Below are 8,847 nucleotides of genomic sequence, written 5' to 3' on the forward strand. Positions count from 1 at the left end.
CATTGATGCTATGATTGAGCAGACTTTCCCACGTTTGAAGAGGTCTGGTTAATATTTAATGCAAGTGCACACTGCACATTACAGAGGGCCCAGTATGGAATATGGGACAAGGGAATATGTTTTGCTTAAGTTTTCCTGTCCTGCTTTATTTATTTATTTATTTTTTTCTGTCTTTTGTCCTTTCAAGGCCACACTTGCTGCATATGGAGGTTCTCAGGCTAGGGGTCCAATCCAAGCTGTAGCTGCAACCTACACCACAGCTCACAGCAATGCCAGATCCTTAACCCACTGAGCAAAGCCAGGGATTGAACAAGTAACCTCATGGTTCCTCGTCAGATTCTTTTTTCTGCTGCACCACGACGGAACTGCTGTCCCACTTTAAAATAAAAATTTTATTCCATTCCAGTATTGACTAGAAATTTTCTATTTTGTTTATGAATCATCCCTGGAAAAAAGACTAGAAATGAGGAAACAATTCTCAGAGGCTAGATCAAGCCAGGATTGGCTAAATTCATATAGAATTGCAAAGGGCCTTGAAAAGTTGAAACAGTATTCAAAAAGAACAAAGTTGGGAACTTATGCTTTTCAAACTCACTACAAAACTACAGTAATCAAAACAGTGTGATCCTGGCATAAAGATAGACATATAGACTAATAGAATAGAAGTGAGAATCCAGAAATAACCCATACATTTATAGCCAGTTGATTTTCAACAAGGTGCCTGAGGCCATTCAATGAGGAAAGAATAGTCTCTTCAACAAATGGTGCTGGCACAAGTGGATTTTTGCAAAAGAATGGGCTGCACCCCTTCTCATACCATTAAAAAGATTAACTTAAAGTGGATTATTGACCTACATATAAAAGTGGATGATTGACCTACTTATAAGAGGTAAAGTGTATTATTGACCTAAATATGAGTTAAAACTATAACATTTAGAAGAAAACAGGGGTAAATCTTCATGACCTCAAACTTGCAATGGATTTAGATATGAATAAAATGCACAAGCAACAAAAGAAAAAAATAAATTGAACTTCATCAGTTAACTTTTGTGCATGAAAGGACATTATCAAGAAAGTGAAAAGACAATTTACAGAATGGGAGTAAATATTTGTTTTTGGGGTTTTTTTTTTGTCTTTTTGCTATTTCTTTGGGCCGCTCCCACGGCATATGGAGGTTCCTAGGCTAGGGGTCCAGTTGGAGCTGTAGCCACCAGCCTATGCCAGAGCCACAGCAACTCGGGACCCGAGCCACGTCTGCAACCTACACCACAGCTCATGGCAACACCAGATCGTTAACCCACTGAGCAGGGGCAGGGACCAAACCCGCAACCTCATGGTTCCTAGTCAGATTCATTAACCACTGCACCACGACGGGAACTCCGGGAGTAAATATTTGTATGTTGTATATCTATTAAGGGTCTTATTCCCAGAATATATAAAGAACATCTACATTTCTTTTTTTTTTTTTAAGAACTTCTACATTTCAATTACAAAAAGATAATCCAATTTTAATATGGGCAAAATAATTGAATAGACATTCTTAGAAGTTATTCTTTCTAATGGCCAGCAAGCATAGAGTAAGATACTCAACCTCATTAGTCATTAGGGAAATGTAAATGAAAACCACAAGGAGGTACCATGCCATGCCCACTAGGATGCTTATAATTTAAAAAAAAAAAAAAAGGAAAATAACAAATGTTGGTGAGGATGTAGAGAAATGGCCACCCTCATATATTGTTGGTGGGAATGTAAAATAGTTCAGTCACTGTGGAAGAGCCTGGTTGTTCCTCAAATAGTTGAACATAAAATTACTGTATGAAATTCTGCTTCTATGCATTTACTCAAAGAATTGAAAATAGAGACAAAAATATTGCACATTAATGTTCATAGCATCACTATTCACAATAGCCAAAATATCCAACCCAAATATCAATCCACAGATGAACAGATTTTAAAAAATTGTGGTACATATACACAATGAAGTATTACTCAGCCATCAAAAGGAATGAAGCACAATTACAGGCAACAATGTGAATGAACCTTGGAAATGTCATGCTAAGTGAAAGAAGCCAGGCACAAAAGGTCACATAAAGTATGATTTGATTTCTATGAAATAGTCAGAATATGTAAAGCCACAGAGACAGAAAGCAGACTGGTACTTGCCAGGAACTAGGAGGTGCAGAGAATACACAGAAAATGCTTAATGGGTACAGGGTTTTATTTGGGGATGATGAAAATTTTTCAAACTAGATAGAGCTTGGGGTAAATTGTGACATTGTAAATGTACTAAACGCCACTGAATTGTTCCTCCCTCTTTTCTTTGTAGGGCCGTACCTGTGGCATATGGAGGTTCCCAGGCTAGGGGCTGAATTGGAGCTGCAGCTGCCGGCCTACGACACAGCAGCAGCAACATTGGATATGAGCCTCATCTTCGACCTATGCCACAGCTTGCAGCAACTCCAGGTCCTTAACCAACTGGGCTAGGCCAGGGATTGAGCCCACATCCTCACGGACACCATGTCCTGTTTTTAACCCACTGAGCCGCAATGGGGGCTCCCCCTTTTTCTTTTAAAATTTTATTTTATGGTCACACCCATAGCATATGGAAGTTCCTGGGCCAAGGATTGTATCCAAGCCACAGCTGCAACCTAAGTCACAGCCGTGGCAATGCTGGATCTCTTAACTCCCTGTGTTGTGTGGGGACTCGAACCCCACACCTCCACAGAGACCTGAACCACTGCAATCAGATTCTTAACCCATTACACCATGGTGGGACTCCGGAATTTTCACCTTTAAAATGGCTAATTTTGGAGTTCCAGTTGTGGCTCATCAGGTTATGAACCCAACTAGTGTCTATGAGGACGTGGGTTCGATCTCTGGCCTTGCTCAGTGGGTTAAGGATCCAGCAATGCCATGAGCTGTGGTGTAGGCCGGCAGCTGCAGATCCAATTTGACCCCTGGCTTGGGAACTTCCATATGCCACAGGTCAAAAAAAAAAAAAAAAAAAAAAAAGGCTAATGTTATTCGTGTGATTTTTATTTCAATTTTTTAAACAAGTGACATGTTTCTTATTTACAATAAGCACTTACTTGTCCATTGTGGGAAACTAAAGGGCTTTTCTCCCTAACATGGCAACTGCAGGTATGCAAGATGGCAAATACTCTTTCCATCTAAGTCCTTAGACTGTATGACTATGTGTCTAAGCTGAAAAAATTCTCCTGCAGAGCCTTGGAAGACATGTAAATAGAATGTGAAAACCCCTGTTGTTTTAAGCCACCGAGATTTGGGACTTTTTTGCCCGGCAACATGACCTAGTTTATCATAACTGATGAAGTGCTGCTGAGAAGTACAGGGGGCTGTGGGGTTCATATAATGAGAGGCCTGGTCTAAGTGGATTCTATAGAGAGGTTCCATTTGAGCTGAGCTCTGAAGAGCCAATCAAAAAGACAGAGGAGAACATTTCAAAAAGAAAGAACCTTATGTGCCAAGGCTCTGAGGCAGATGAGAAAATGGCACATTTATAAATGTGGTTTAAAATCTGAAAGCAGAGAGCATAATAAGGTAGCAAGGGATGATCAGGCAGTGTCTTACAAGCCTTGTTAGAGCTTTTGGGTTTTATGCCAAGAACAATAGAATATCTGAATGGGGAGTTCCTATTGTGGCTCAGCAGTAAAGAACCTAACTAGTACCCATGAGAATGTGGGTTTGATCCCTGGCCTCCCTCAGTGGGTTAAGGATCCAGTGTTGCCATGAGCTGTGTTATAGGTCGCAAACACAGCTCAGATCCTGAGTTGCTTTGGCTGTGGCATAGGCTGGCAGCTGCAGCTCTGATTCGACCCCTAGCCCAGGAACTTCCATATGCCTCGGGTGTGGCCCTAAAAAGACAGGAAAAAAAAAAAAGAAAAGAATGTCTGAATGGTGTTAATGAAACGTGTTGACCTGAAATAAGTAGACTGCCAGCTATTTCTCCAGCAAGGGTGGGTTCATTCAGAATCAGCAGAGAACTGCAGTTTGGCATCTGCAACTAAAGTGAGCCACGTGTAAGTCTGGAATGGCAAGGGAAGGAGAATGCTTTTTTAGAGGAGAAGGGGAAGTGGGAGGGCTGCGATAAACAAAGAGTCCAGGGCTTTTCCAGGGCAGGGAGTCCTTGGCAGGAAAGTAGAGGAGTCTCTCTTCCTCCGGTTGGACTTGGCTGTTGCCACAGGGTGTGGGAGCTCCCCCTTCTGGTCTCCCGGCTCTATTGAATTTAGGTGTCTGTTTATTTATTTATTTATTTTTTAAATGCAAACTTCACTTTTATTGTTAATATTTACATTTGGTTCTGTAAACAAAATTGGCAAGCTGCTCCAAAGCTTAAGCATTTTTATACATATTTATAAAAATTTCAAGAATGTGATCTTCGTCTCTTCTGAAAGGTACGTATTTTTTAAGTCTAAAAGCCAGTAAATATAGAAGTTGAAGGGAAGAGAAAAACATTGATAACAGATTTGAATTTTCCTCTTCCCAAATATATAAACATCACATGTATCACTCTTTTCAATGAGGCTTGTAAAACCCCAAAATTCTGACTTTTCTTCACTAGTCTGAAATAAGTCCGGTAGAGACTGCAGCGGTGAGCTACAAATTCTATTTTCTTCTTGTGTAGTAAGAAATTCAGTCCTTTTCTTATTTACCTCCACATTTGGTTCCAGATTTTCTTTTTTATTTCTTCCTAATAATATTTTCACATTCCGATGGATTTTACCAGAAGGTAAGCTATCCATATTCTTGATGTCACACGCATTGGGTTCCTCAGGAGGGCTTCGGGATGGAGTCTTTGCCTGAATTGTTAGGTGCTCCTGTGAACTATTTACTGCTAATAGATCAGTCATGACAAAATACTGAATGAAAGTCCTTTCCCTTCAGATCCTTTGCTGGAAGGAGCACAGTGTCTGACTTTTGTCTTGGCTGAGATGTACTATTATCCATATTGAAATTAGAAACTTGTATAGATGTCTGTGGCCGACATGGACGGTGATCTACCTTTACTTCTTCTAAGTCCTTTTCATTTATAATTAATTTCTGTTCAGAAATGTCAAGAATGCATTCCTTTTTATTTTTACGTGGGGGTAGAAGTGTAAAATTTTGTTTTATATCATTTTCAGCTGGATTTAACATGGAACATTTATTAGATGTTTCCTCAAGTCCTCAAAATTCACTTGAAGGGTGGGGGACGTGTTCTGAGGTAGACACAAACCTTCTTTCAGGTTTCTTTATGTAGGAAGCTCTGCTCCATCACCTGTGTGTTATTTTCCCTGGAATCTTTCTGAGAATTATGTTGCAATTCCAGCTTTTCTTTAGGTTCAGACTTTTTTGGAACATTTGTAGTAATAGGAGAAAGGGATCCAATACTGTATTTTATTCTTTTCTTTTTAGGTGTGTCCCTTTCATATTCCACAAAGTCAAAAACTAACTTAGATACAATGTCATCAACAACTTGATAGTGATTACTCTGGGCAAAGTTTCTGTGTTGCTCACTTAGAAGATGGCTGTCAAGGTCTTCACACTTCTGCAAGCAACATTCACAGTATCCTTTTTTCTTCTTCTTCAACTGGAGTTGAAATGGGGACTCCACCACATTTATCACCCTCCATTTGGATTCTTAGCTTAACCTGAGTTTCTTTTGGGTGCTAGGTGGTTTATCTGCATCAAATGGACTTGAGGGCTTCTGAATAGAATAATTTATAAAAGGTATATTGGTCAGCTGAAGATAGAATGGCCTATAAAGCTGGCTCTTATCTTCCACCTTTACAAAAGGCTTTTTGAGTCTACCTGTTCTGCCTTTCTGTGTGCCAATACCTACGCTTTTCCCCACGTCTCTTAGAGAAGTGCTTGATTTCTTGAGGAGATATAATTCTTTTTTCTTTTGTTCAATGTAGTACCTAATATCATCAATAGGAAGAATTTTTACTCCCCATATCATGGGAAGCATTTGATGACATACTATTTGAAGGAATAAAATCATGGTCCTTGATAGCTTTTTCAACTAATAATTTTCCTCTGCTCAAACACACTGAATCTGGAGACCTAAATGAACTTCCATCATGGCTGGGGTGAGGTGCTGTGGTTTCAGCAGCATATGCAGATTCTGGACTTGGTACAGGAGAAATTCGTCCCAAGGTTTGCGCAAATTTAGCTTCCTTTTTATTTGAAATAAGATAATTGGTAGCTTTGCTGAGAAATTCTTCAACTCGTCCTCCTAGATCCTTAATGTCCTTTTGCAGTTTTTCAGACAGGGTGACAGAAGGTAAGTCAATATAAAACACTTTTCCCCAGAGTGGCTTATATTTGGATTTTTCTGGTTTGTTATTAGTTTTCAGAGATTTCAGAGATGGTTGGTTTTTTTGCGTTTTTAACTTGGATTCCACCAAATACTCGAGGAGCTTCTGCCATTCCGTTGAACACTCAAAACTGAACATTAAATAATGCAAGAAACCTGTTACCCAGAATGACCCAATCCTCAAGTTTCTAACTGCTCGAAGTTTAGTTTCATACAGAGTTACTGTACATATTAAGAACTAAATGGTCCATTTGAAGAACTAAATCACCGTTCATTTCATTCTTTCTTTTGAAAACAAATTTGAGATCCAAACAGCTGCTTAAAAAATTAAGAACTAGGAGTTCCCATCGTGGCGCAGTGGTTAACGAATCCGACTAGGAACCATGAGGTTGCGGGTTCGGTCCCTGCCCTTGCTCAGTGGGTTAACGATCTGGCGTTGCCGTGAGCTGTGGTGTAGGTTGCAGACGCGGCTCGGATCCCGCGCTGCTGTGGCTCTGGCGTAGGCCGGTGGCTACAGCTCCGATTCCACCCCTAGCCTGGGAACCTCCATATGCTGCGGGAGCGGCCCAAGAAATAGCAACAACAACAACAAAAAGACAAAAAAAAAAAAAATTAAGAACTAATCTGTACATAAGTAGAGGACCACACTAAATATACATACACACTATACATTTAAAAGGAAAACTTAAAGGCTGAAATCCCTTACCAAATAAAAGTGATTGAAAAATGAAAATTTCTGTTTACTAATTTTACAAAAATCATGATGCTAATAACTAATATATCTGGAGCACTTATTATGTTCCAGTTACCATTCTAAGAATTTTGCAAGTATTGTTATTTAATCTTCTGCAGAAATTCTGTGAACTAAGTGTTATTCTCACCTACTTTATAGATAAGGATATTGAAACACAGAGTCATTAATATTTTCTGTCCATTTTCCACAAAATTTGCGGGTGGTAAAGCCGTGATTTTAAACTAGGAAATATGTAGTTTCAAGGTCACAACAAGAATTCTATGTTTATATTATATTTCAGTTCCCTTACCTGAAAACACACCTATTTCCAATTAAAAGGCAATGAGGGAGTTCCCGTCGTGGCGCAGTGGTTAACGAATCCGACTAGGAACCATGAGGTTGCGGGTTCGGTCCCTGCCCTTGCTCAGTGGGTTAACGATCCGGCGTTGCCGTGAGCTGTGGTGTAGGTTGCAGACGCGGCTCGGATCCCACGTTGCTGTGGCTCTGGCGTAGGCCGGTGGCTACAGCTCCGATTCGACCCCTAGCCTGGGAACCTCCATATGCCGCGGGAGCGGCCCAAGAAATAGCAACAACAACAACAACAACAACAACAACAAAAGACAAAAGACAAAATAAATAAATAAATAAAAGGCAATGAGGAGTTTCCATCATGGCACAGGGGAAACAAATCCGATTAGGAACCATGAGGTTGTGGGTTGGATTCCTGGCCTTGCTCTAGTGGGTTAAGGCATTACTGTGAGCTGTGGTCACAGACATAGCTTGGATCTGATGTTGCTGTGGCTGTGGCATAGGCCAGCAGCTGTAGCTCTGATTCGACTCCTAGACCAGGAACCTCCATATGCCACGAGTGCAGCTCTAAAAAAAAAAAAAAAAAAAAAAAAAAAAAGGCAGTGATCCCTTCTAGAGGAGAATGGTATTTAGAGACTACAATCTGGGCACTAGGTATGCTCAATGGCAGTGGAATATTATTGCTTCCAGGCCAATCCTGTGAACAAAATTTGGAAGTCATACAGTTTTTAAATCATTGTTCCCAAAGGTTAGGTTCTTGTTTTGTTGTGAAAGGAATTCAGAAATGAGAAGGAAATTGAGAAAGAAAAGTGAGGATTTATTTAAATGAGACACACCTCTTAAAGTGAGGTGGGCAGAGAAGTGAGCAGCTCCCCTGCATTTTTCTGGCACAGCAGTTATGAAGGGCAACTAACTGCATGGGCAGAATATTCACTGGGAAGGTGGGATTTCAGGGTCATATTCCCTTTTTTTTTTTTTTTTTTTTTTGTCTTTTTGCTATTTCTTTGGGCCACTTCTGCGGCATATGGAGGTTCCCAGGCTAGGGGTCCAGTTGGAGCTGTAGCCACCGGCCTACGCCAGAGCCACAGCAACTCGGGATCCGAGCCGCGTCTGCAACCTACACCGGCAACGCCGGATCGTTAACCCACTGAGCAAGGGCAGGGACCGAACCCGCAACCTCATGGTTCCTAGTTGGATTCGTTAACCACTGCACCACGACGGGAACTCCCATATTCCTTATTTTTCGTTTCAGTTCCACCTTTCCAAAAGGAGGAGGGATTTTTGTCTTTATTTAGCTTATATTGAAAGTGTCATGGCATCGGTGCATGATGGGTACTTCTTGTGAGCAAAGCTAATTTTATTATAATGAGGGCATAATAAGTAACAGGGTGCATTTGGCCACTGGAGATTGGTGCCCTTTTCCACCTTTCTTTGTCTGCCTCCAGGGCACTTATGCCCCCAAAATGTTTGGTTTCCTATCAGTCTG

General features: G+C 40.7%; 1 pseudogene; it reads right to left on the bottom strand.

The window, feature by feature from the left end:
* Positions 1-4,432: 4,432 nt before the first annotated feature.
* Positions 4,433-6,458, bottom strand: LOC110260583 (protein DBF4 homolog A pseudogene; annotated as a pseudogene).
* Positions 6,459-8,847: the final 2,389 nt, after the last annotated feature.

Source organism: Sus scrofa, chromosome 5 (genome assembly GCF_054392235.1).
Source record: "Sus scrofa isolate SSC_HxYL_T2T_F1_AM1 chromosome 5, Sscrofa_HxYL_maternal_Yorkshire_Landrace_v2.0, whole genome shotgun sequence".
Taxonomy (NCBI): Eukaryota; Metazoa; Chordata; class Mammalia; order Artiodactyla; family Suidae; genus Sus; species Sus scrofa.